Source organism: Miscanthus floridulus, chromosome 5 (assembly GCF_019320115.1).
Source record: "Miscanthus floridulus cultivar M001 chromosome 5, ASM1932011v1, whole genome shotgun sequence".
NCBI lineage: Eukaryota > Viridiplantae > Streptophyta > Magnoliopsida > Poales > Poaceae > Miscanthus > Miscanthus floridulus.
This window is the reverse complement of record NC_089584.1, coordinates 27,563,218-27,574,855: the sequence shown is the minus strand read 5'-3', so window position 1 is coordinate 27,574,855 and position 11,638 is coordinate 27,563,218. Positions and strand designations below refer to the sequence as shown.

The 11,638-nt window shown below is 51.2% G+C and overlaps 1 pseudogene; it reads right to left on the bottom strand.

Moving 5' to 3' along the window:
- Nucleotides 1-4,872: 4,872 nt before the first annotated feature.
- On the bottom strand, nt 4,873-9,363 carry LOC136454445 (uncharacterized; annotated as a pseudogene).
- Nucleotides 9,364-11,638: the final 2,275 nt, after the last annotated feature.

Sequence of the window (11,638 nt, the reverse complement as noted above, 5' to 3'; positions counted from 1 at the left end):
TGTGATCAGAATTGGCTCGCTCGCACTCCAAGCTTTTGTGACCTTAACCACGGAAAGGGTAGGGATGCGCTAAACCTTTTTACACAGAAAAGGGGAGAAGAAATAAGAAGCTATTCGCTGTAACGAAATTTGAAAGCTTGTCCATTTGTTACAAGTTTCACCGCCTAGCTTCCCTGCTTAACTAAATTCTTGCGCGGGATGTTCGCATCCTTTGTATCCGCAGGAAATTCATGTTTCAACAGGTAGCCCGAATCGACCGAACAGCACGACCTTTGCTAGGAGACGGATGGGACAAGCTTCCCCTTACAAAGTGATTTCATCACGAAACGGGACTGACGTATTCATGAAGGCAAAAAACTATTCACACGGGGGCTCCCCCACAACTTAAACTGTTACATTTGTTGACCACTTCTACTCTAAATACTATTGCGGCCACCGCGCCACGCTCTCCATCGGCAACGTCCTACCGCTCCGTGGGATCCCTGAGGGTGCCGTCGTCTGCAACGTTGAGCACCACGTCGGTGATTGTGGTGTCTTTGCTAGGGCGTCCGGGGACTACACCATCGTGATCAGCCACAACCCTGACAACGGCACCTCGAGACGAGGCAGCTCCTAGACAGGGACGCTACTCGCCGAAGTATGGCCGTCATGGCTGGTGGATGTCTCCAACATCTCATCAAACTTTATGAACTAGCTGACCTGAGCGGCTGCAAGGGCGAAACCCCCCATCGGCGCAGTCCTAGGCGGCTTCCCCACCGACAAGGCTCGCCTGGAGAAGATTCACTAGAGGAAGTCTACATACGGCTCCATCCCGACAAAGGCCTCGCAGACGGTGACAAAGCCGGTGACGTGCAGCACCCTCCAGTGCGCCTCCTCCTTCGATGGAAGCGGCCCCTTCTCAGTGAAGGTGGCTAAAACCATCTCATCTACGTTGGATGACCTCCAGCTCGACATCGCGCTCCGGATTCCTAAACGGATCTATGAGTTCTCCTCTCCCTCGCTTTACCCTCTCTCACTTAGATACCGCCGTGACACATGAACACACTCGGCGAGAAGGAAGAAGGAGGAGAGACAGCAGCTCAAGAATAGGTGGAGGAATAGGACGAGAACCCTCTCCCTTCCCCTATTTAAGGAGGAGATGCAACAGTTGGAGAAAGGCGAAGGATTGGGGCGAAAAACCCTCTCCCTTCCCTATTCAATGCAGATGGGAATTCGATGGGATGCGTCCTGACCGACGGGATGCACCCTTCTCGACAAGATAGCTCCTGGTCAAATGGGACATGGCCTAGGCATGGCCCACCACTACCGCACAACGGGTGCGGGAAACAAGGCACAGTCGCATGCAGGTGGCTCTCCGCCTTCCCAGGCAGGACCTTGAAGGGCCCAATGATGAAACCTCCATCAAGGGGAGACCAACGGGCCTCCTGAGTCGATCAGACGACTTAGGCAAACACCGAGCGATAGGGTTGAGGAACCAAACTGCCGCCGAAAGATAAGCACCCTTATTTACTTACTTTACGTATCAATTTCACTACCGAGCCTCTGACCCCAGCAACGGCAGGGGGACGGACATCGCTTGGGGGCTGCCGAGAGTGTCTACTCGTTTAGACATTCTCTTTGCATGTCCCCTCCTTATGTTTAAAAACTAGAGGCATAGGGTGCAAGTGGAAACTTTGAGTAAACCTAGTTGGACTGCTAGAACCCCACGCCCCAGCGGCTACGGTGTTTGTTCCACCAGTGCGATCTCAGTCTTTGCCTCCGCACTCCAAACCTTAACCTCCACCTTCTCAGGAAGGGTATGGAGGGGCCAACCTACGAAATCTCCATCAAGGAGAAGCTGTCAGGTCGCCCAAGTCGATCGAATGCCTTGGATCACTGCCGAGAGACATAAATGAAAAATTGGGATGCTCGTGCAGGTTACACCGGCCCCGTCATGAACGTCGGACCCGAACCCCACATGGACATGTCTGGTAGGAGCTCCCCATCAATCATGCTGCTGAGGTAACATCACCGACCCCCACTTTCATTTCCATTATATCGTACATTCATCCCATACATCCAATCGTTGCATATGCAATTGCTGCATCTCAATGCTTCGCGTCGCGTCATGAAGCGGTAGTCGTCTCATTCGATATGAGCGGCAACTGACCGAGGTTCGAAGGTCGGCCTGTGAAGGGCTCGAGGCCGCCTCATGTGAAACCAAGACAAGGGAGAAAAACCGAGATGAGCCCCAGCGGCCCTGCTCGACCCCGCTCAGAAGCGGACAGGGACATCTCGACCCTTCTTGTTTGATTTTAACCTCGACCTAAGCCCACAGAATCTCCGTCGAGGAGAGGCCAACAGGCCACCCAAGCCGATCGAATAGCTCGAGCATCTGTCGAGAGGTGGGTTAAGAAGTAGTGGAATGCCACATGAGGGCTCTGCCGACCCCTTCAGTGGATGACGGCCCGGATTCCACTCGAACATGCCCGTTGGCAAGCTCATTGAGCGCAACACTCGAGCCATCGAGGCAAGTGTCGTTAGCTTAGCACCTCTGGTTGCAGAAACCAAGGATGGGGTGACGCATGAAACACGATCGGCCCCTATCGGACCCCAAGGGGCTTAGGGGCTTGAGCCGCCTGATCCGAGATCGAGAGACCGAGGTTTGAAGGCTGGCTCGCGATGGGCCCGAGGCCGCCTCACGTCGAACAAGAGCCTGGGGAGAAAAACATAGATGAGCCTTAGCGGCCTTCACCCAACCCGCATAGAGGTGGATAGGCTCATCTCAACCTTCTTGTTCGATCCTGCCTCTAGCCGAGCCCATAGAATCCCCATTGAGGGGGAATCTATTGGAAGGAGGGTTAAGGAGCAAAGGAATTCCACCCGAGGGCTTTGCCGACCCTATCACGAGCAACGGGACCGGATTCCATTCGAACACCCCCATTAGCGAGCTCATCAAGCGTGTCACTCAAGCCATCGAGGCAAGTGACGTCGCCTCAACCCCTCTGGTTGTGAAAACTACGGACGGGATAACAGTCACAAAAGCAAGCCGACCCTTGACTGAATCCCCGCCATGCGTGGGGGCTCGGGGAAGGTTGGACTTGCGGGGAGACCTAACGCACGGTCGTAGAACAATAGCTAAAATCATAAGGAAGGGGTACATGTGAATACAAGAGTAGTTTCACTATCCTCGCTTCGGTCTCCAGTGACATCCGACCCCAGCAACCGCAAGGGGTTGGATCTCACTCGGGGGCTAATAAAGGTATAAATACCCCCTTTTTTGAAACAGTCACAGCGTTGGACCTCTTCCTCATGTTAAAGTTAGTGGCAAGGTTTGTGGGAACAAATAGCCGAGCATGTCTGGTCAGACAGCAAAAAAACCCATGCCCCAATGGCTACGGTAACTCTACTCACCAGCATAATCGAAGTTTCCCTCTTACACACCTCGGGCCCTATGGTCTTAACGAACGGAAGGGTCGGGTGGCATGAGCCCCTTTTTTTAATACAAAAAGGGAAGAAAGCAAGTTCAATCAAACAAAATGAAATTACAAATTTGTTTAACGAAACAAAGTTACGAATCTATTTTTAAGATACAAAAGGGTCGGTACTTGTCCATAGATTACTGATAATGTCCATCAGACCCATTCGACTAATTATCCCCTCTAGGGAGAACTATCTCTTCAATTCTGTCCGCCAGGTTCCACGCGATAGGAGCCACCGCCTTCTCCATTTCGTCCAGCTCGGAGGCTTCATAGCCAGTCGTGAAGCCAAGGCTCATCATATCCAAGTCGATACTCTCGGTGTAGTGGGAGTGGGCGATGGTGAAGGCTTGGGTAATGTCGAAGTGAAGAGCTTCCCTCTCAAGCTAGCGCACCCGCGCCGTGATGTCTACAGCAACTGAGGCCGTAAGCAAGCTAGTTCCCTCTGGCTGCGCCTCCTCTAGGTCATCGAAGACCACCCTGATGGAAGCGCGTAGAAAATTGTGCTCATCGCTCTCTGCCTGAAGGATCCCCCGCGTCTCAACAAGCTCCATGACTAGCCCAGTGGAGACACTCTCGGCCTCCAGCCTTCGAGCTACTGTAGTTCCAAGATCAGCCCAGAGGGAGCTAACCCCCTGACGTGCCTCGTCGTGCTCTCGGATGGCCTAGTTGTGCTCCTCACAGGCCGTGCCGTGCTCTGAGCAGAGTCTCTCTGTAGTCTGGCGCAGCTTGTCCCACTCCTTGCGCAGCCGGGCTATTGCTTCAGTGTCCAAGCTCGCCCTCTGCTGCAGGGCCACATACCTCTCCTCGGCTTCCAGCTTGAGCTCCCGCTCCTTCTCCACCTTGGCTAGGAGGTTGAGGACCTGCTAGCGAGCCTCGGTGTCCCTCTGGAGCAGCTCGTCCTGCTCCTTCTAGACTCTAGCGGCCTCCTCCTCATCCCGCCGCGCCCTTTCCAACAGTTCATCAAAAGACTTCTCGGCATCCTCCGTGTCCCGATGGGCCTTACACTACGTCAGATATGGTTTTTAGGGGCGGCTAATAAGCATTTGTAGGGGCGGTTCGGCCAGCCGCCCCTACCATACCGTCTCTACAAATCATGCATTTGTAGGGGCGGTTCCCAGACCGCCCCTACAAATCAATTTGTAGAGACGGTTGGTGTTACCAGCCGCCCTACAAATCGATTTGTAGGGGCGGTTGGTACTGTAGCTGCCTCTACAAATCGATTTATAGGGGCGTTCTGGGAACACCAGCCGCCCTACAAATCGATTTGTAGGGGCGGCTACAGTACTAATCGCCCCTACAAATCATTTTTCCACCAAAAAAAAAAATTAAATTTACAATTCAAATTCGACCAGAACTTATATTTTTCCTTTTTGATATCATAGTGCTTAGCATACAGTTGGTATGATATTCCAGGAAGTATCACAATATAAACTTTGGTGATATTCATGGATTACAGAACAAGTGGACACACAATAAATTTACAGAACAAGTGAACACACAATATAAACTTTGATGTTATAATTAAGACTTCGCAGGAACATATGTAATCCCTGGCTCCTATACTTACTATTGTTGCTGCTGCTGTGGTGGTGGAGCTTGAAACCTTTGTGGTTGCCGCTCAAACTCTTGCTGTTGAAGTGCTATAGCTAGCTCCAGATCAGAGCTGCAAGCATAGGAGGGCCAATGTGGTAGCGTTAGAATTTAGATAACACATGCAAAGTGACTCAGGAGTGCACGTCTATGATGATTCAGCACGTTGAACACATTCAAAATCACAGTAAGGCATATATTGGTCATTCAAGTACATGCTAAGCCGACAGTCCAATACACAATGACAGAAAAACCATCAAATAGTCGAAGTTCAAGAAAGTTATTGCGCTTGGTTAACAGCAACAATCAGCAGATCAGAAAAGAAACTATAGCTTCAACTAGCATATCATTTATAGCCCTACTGACGGACATTTTCTGCACAGTACCATTCATACAAGATTCACATGGTTGCTGAAATCCAAACTAGGAATGTTGTACACACACACAACAATAAAGCACATTGAGAAAAACAGGTAGGAAGAACATACTTTCCAGAAGTGTTGTCAAATTGAGCAAGGTAATCCTGTGAACAAAGATAAATTTGAACTAGTTAACATTACTGTACCTAATAAAAACTACAACAGTTTATTGATGTTATACATACAGCAGTACTCGTCATAGCTTGCTGTTCATTCCATGAATCATTTCTTGGAGTTTCAGCCTTAAAGGGTGTGAAGTTGCTGGTAAGAAAAACCCCATCTCCATTCACCTAATGATTATCAGTTGAGAATGAAAAAGATCAGTAAAGATTTTGATCTCAAGCGAGAATTAAAATAATCACAGAAGTTAACATACCTCATCCAACCTTTGCCATACCAAATCAGTTTGGCTTATAAAACCTTGATCAGTTGCTAGGAGATATAGACTTCCGTTGTACTGTAGAATAAATATACATAAGAAATAAAGACAGCTCCAGTTCAAGTACTCAAATTACGGAAGAAGACACAAAGCTCACTTTCATTTAGTCCCTCTTGTAAACAGAAGAGACCGCGACAATGAAATTTGACAATGTGATAAATGAGAATACAATTGAGAACATGTATTTAAACCATAGATTATTAGAAATATACCCATAGACAGTCAGCTGGTTAGCAGTGGTCTGCAGAAAATTATCAATCAGCTCCCCTGAAAATAAATCAATTTAAGTGTGAAGCCAAATATAGTAATTCTTGCATTGTACAAAGAGATTCACGCATGTACAAAAGTCAAATAACAAAAAAAAATCTCACATTGATGTTATGTGGCCTTGTCATCCATGGAAGGGCTGCTTTCCCCAGTCTTGTCAGCCTGCTCAGCAAGAACCACCTCCCCCTCATACACTGGCTCTTGATTTTCATACACCATATTTGTGGTGCCAAGTACGTGCTCTTCACCTTGGTATATTGGTTCACATTCATGAATGCTTGAAGGTAGAGGCTCAGATTTATCTAAAAAATCACTTTTCACATCCAGTTATGTTGTAGCATGACCTGGAACAGCTCCACAAGTTGCAACTGATCATAACCAGCAAATAACTATCAAAGCAGCAACTTGTGTTTCATCTAGTTTGATAAGTACTGACACTTACAAGTAAACAAGCAATCTAAGCACAGATGGGCATAACTGCACGGATTGAGTAAATCAGGAAATAATACATCATGTTTTACACTTGATTAGCGGATTAAAGTACATCACCTTAACCTTACAATTCCAGGTGATCCAGTCCAGCATATGAATTCTTTAATTTCATCCTATATGTAATATTGCATCCACTTAAAATGATCAGTTGGATCAAACTAAATTAAAAAAAACTTCATTTCTCCTAAAAAGGAATATCAGATCAATCCTTAGTATACTTAGTTTAAGAAATTAGTAGAAGATCTAAGCACAAAACAGAAACATGTGCTTTGGTGAATATCAGATCAATCCACATCCAGGATAGAGACTACATTATCTGAAGCTGTTGCCACCCCATTTGCTGAGGTGCATGCGAGTATATCCTAGGAGGTGGGCACCTTCACCGGAGATGCGCCATCCGATGAGAAGGTCCTCCGGCCAACCATTGTGCTCTTGGAGGACCCACAGTCAACAAGGTAGCTGTCCGCAGGCGTGAATTGCGCTTTGCAGATGCAAATGGATGACAAGATGCATAGCACGATGAAGGTTGTTACACCTTGCCACTTCGTCCTCCCCAAAGTAGCCATCATGATGTTGACCTGAGTAAAAAGTATGTTCACAATGTTCAGATGCCATGCATGCAAAACTATAATCCCATCTCGAGAAAAAGGGGAAACAAAACAATTGGTGCAGCTGTCAATGCAAAACTGTAATCCCATCTCGAGAAAAAGGGGAAACAAAACAATTGGTATGGCTGCGAGCTACTACCAGGCAAGAACAAGAACATGCCGAGTTGCTCATCACTTGGGGTCATGGATCTTAAAAAATAAATTCGGGACATTAAATTCGAGCTGAATCCCCCAAAACTTCTGGAAAACAAACCGCATCGGTAGCTTGGCTAGATCGATCTTGCCTAGCGCCCATGGCAGAAAGCGAAGAAGCTAAAAGAGGTACGATGGAGAGATTAAGAGCTAGCAGCGCATCACTCTCCGCACTTCCGCACTCCGCAGCAAACAAATCCAAAGGGAGACATATTTGGATCTGACTACACTGCCACGGCAAAGAAATGCCCCCAAGAACAACTCGAGCTCCTAGATCGAATCAACCGGAACAAGGAAGCTAGGTTCACTTACCACCAGCAGGAGAAGAAACGGATCCGAGTCCGGGCGCCTGAGAGGATTAGGGTTCCGATGGGGAGGCGCCTGAGTTGCGTCGCGTGAGAAGGGGATGGGGAGGAGGAGATACCGGATCTACCGGGTATGGTTCAAGCAATCAATGATTTTCCTCAGAGCAGCAGCAGATCTACGCGGGGCGACAAGACCTGGGCGGTGGGTGGTGACCGGCGCGCGGAGAGCGCAGCTCGGCTTAGATCCGGGACAGAGGGGAGGAGCCGAGTAAGGAAATGGTGCGATGGGGGGAGGAGAAGGTGGAGAAAGGCGGCCGCAGCCACCACGCCCGCTCGCGCCAGGCACCGCCGCCGCCCTGTCCGCGTCGAGGGAGAGAGGGAGCAAAGAAGAGAGAGACTGAGAGAGAGAGAGGAGGAAGGTGAGAGAATTTTCTGGCTGATATATATACAGCGGTATTTGTAGGGGCGGTCGGTGATTCAGCCGCCCCTACAAATAGAAACACGGGGGGCGGCTGGTGAGTGAGCCGCCCCTACAAATCAGACTCATTTGTAGGGGTGGCTCGTATCACCAGCCGCCCCTGCTGTTCCATTTGTAGGGGCGGCTGGTGTCTAGGCTTCTGAGCACGCCACTGTAGGGGCGGCTCCATCACCAGCCGCCCCTAAAAAAATTCGTCCCGTTGCTAAAAATCGTTTTTTACGTAGTGTTAGCCTCCCGCTGTCGGAGCCTGGCTGCCTCCTCAGCCAGGGGTGTTAGCTCGGCCACCCGCTGTTGGGCGACAGCAAGCTAGGTGCTCACATCTCCATGCAGCTAGGCCACTTCAGCGAGGCGGTCCCATTCCACCTTCTGATCGCGGTGGAACCAAGATTTCTCCGGCTACGAGCGATAAGAGACTGAAAAGAAGATCAATGTCAAAACACAAAAGTACATGAAGAAAGCAAGAAGGGAGATTAAGTAAATACTCAGCCAGTAGGAATGATGATGTTGCGCAGGACGGCACCATCACCTGGGCCACCAGTGACACGGATCGTGTCGCATCCTCGGGCACCACCACGACTGCGTCCGGCTACACCTAGCTTGTCACGATCGTGGCCACCTCTATTTGTGTTGGCGGGGCCGCACCCACCATAGACGGTGCCACAAGCGTGAGCGGCAGCTCCGCCCGCTCTGACTTTGGCAGCAGAATCGCTTCCGACGCTGGTGGCTTGGCGACCTCCGAGGGCGCTCCTTCAGCCCCAGCGTCCGCTTGACCCGCTGAGGGCACAAGCGCCACCACGGGTGATGCCTGACCAGCCGAAGGGCGACACTCTTCTTGGCCACCAGCGCCAAGGAGGTGCCCTATCTAAAGACTCTACAAAAGTTAAAAGGCATAAGTCACACTACAAAACAGAGCAAAACAGAGGAGTTGGTGACTTACTTCGGCGCTGTTGGGCGGTGGAGGCGTTTTGGGGATGAACCCTAGGTCCTAGCTCTGCCTCCTCGGGACGGGGCCATTTTGTGCCCGCCCCCTGCTCTCGGGCCGAGGGGCTCACCTCCCTAGCATCCGGGGGCACAGCGGCGGAGCCACTCCCCTCCTGTGGCACCTCATCCATGGTGGCGGATCTGCCCACCCCCGCTGGCTCTTGGGGTGCGACGACAGATCCGTCCGCCTCCTCTGGTCCCTAAGGCGCGATAGCAGGGTCGACCCCCTCTGCTGGCACCCCAGGCGTGGCGGCAGAACCGCTCGCCCCTACTTGTTCTGAGGATAGGCCAATGGTTCGGCCCGCCTTCGCCATCCTCACGGACTCACTCCCTCCCGCATGAAACGGGAAGGGTCCCTACATGGACAAGGGGATACCTGTCAGTGTATCCTTGCTCTCCTTGTCATCCTGCTCAGTATCGACAGCTACCTCATCATCATCATCATCATCATCACTATCGGTCTCATCCCCTCACTCCTGTGCACATATTCTCTACTGCTTCTTTTTCCTCTTATCCTCGCTTTCCTCTGCTGCTCGGCCTCGGCGTGGTTGGCCGCCATCATAGACGGATCCTTCGGTAGCAGGGCCGGGTGATCCATAAAGATGAGTCTCTTTGGCTGGTCCCCCTATCTCAATATCAGCATCAAGAGTTCAGGAGTTCAATTAAAAAGGAGGCACGGGGAAAGAGAACTTACGAAGTCAATGTACCCTGATTCCGACCGCATTAGGGGATGCCCCGGCACCGGATACACATAATCAAGAACGGCGCCGGCGTCGTCCCACGAAGGCTCCATTGCCTCCTTGATGCGCTGTGCCACTTCAGAGGGGGAGAGCGCTCCCTCGGCGAGCGCCGTCCCGTTAAGCGCCACCCGAGCGCCATCATGTGCAGGGGAAGCGCGCGCCTCATCAGCGGCGCTACTCTCCACATGTGGTAGGCGCCGATGATCCCCGAGCCCTTCATGCCCCTCTCCTTCAGGATGCAGATGGCGGCGAGGTGGTCTTGGATCCTCTTCTTATCTTTCTTCGGCACCCCCCACTTCCTCCATGAGTCCAGGACCTCTTCGATGAGGCGACCTCCTTTGCCAGCCTACCTCTAGAACAACAAAAACCAAGATAAGTCATTTCCTCCTGACCCTATTGCTTCACTTGCTTCAGTCATTGTCTCCTTTAACCCGAGTGACCCTAGCGAAAGCTTGGCTACACAATAAGATCGACTGAACTAACCATCTGCTGACCTTTCTGAAGGAAAACCACTGCAGAAGGCCCCCGAGTGAGGCAAGGATGGGCAGACGTAGCAGATGAAAGATTAGCAAGGCACTAACGGAGCGGCCTCGGCCATTGTGTTACAAGCTGTCCTCTTTCCCCTCTCATGTGTCCATTCTGTTTTCTTTGTAGGTATCTGCCTATCTCCTAATCCTTCATTGGATCGTTCCACCCCACCGCACGTAGGTCCGAGGGCCTTCTAGAAGGGGCATCGGCTAGGGTTCAAGGTCGGCTCCCTCGAGCTTCAAGATCACCCTAGGAAGGATACCAAAGTGCGAGGGACGCTCGGGAGATGAGCCCACGTGGCTATAGCCGGGATGCTCAGAAGCCTCCCGACCGTTTGGACGAGTGATGTCCGAGTATTGGCCTCGAGCCGCTCATGGTGACCCAATGAGGGAGGCAGCGAGCCCCCAAGCATCGGTAAACTCTAGCAAGGGAGCAGCTGCGTCGTTCCTAATGTAGAACCAATGCGAATCCACCCCTTGTTGGAGGTTGACAGACGCATCGGTGGGTACTCATTGACCCGGTTGTTATGGAGCTGGATGCCGGCGAATCCCAACGACATGTTTAGCTCTTGCCTATTCTCCCGCTTCTTCAGGAGGGTGATGGCGAAGAAATACTACCATAGGTCAAAGTGGGGACTAATCCCCAAGAACCCCTCACATAGGATGACGAACGCCGCAATGTGCTAGATCCCATTGGGAGTAAGGTGCTGCAGCTCCACCTTGTAGTAATGCAGCAACCCCCGAAGGAACTTGTGGGTGGGGGTGGCGAATCCCCGCTCATGGAAGTGAGTGAAGGACACAATGTAGCCTTCGGGCGACGACGATGCGTCCTCATTACTGGGCAGCCGCCACTCCTCGGCGGCGGTCCACGTGCAAAGAAGGCCGCAGCGAACGAGGCCCTCCAGGCGCTGGAGGGTGACATCGGATCTACACCACAACTCCATTAAATGATTGGGGTGGATGGATGCGAACTTAACGACGGCTGAGATGTGGATGCGGGAGGCTTAGGCGATTGGCAGCGGAGGTTGTAGATGCAAAGCCAAGGAGGCAATGTACGAAACCCTATTGGCGAACCTTTTGGTTTCATAGGGGCGATGGATGCGAGGAAGGCAATCGTCCGCCTAGATCTCCGCTCCTGC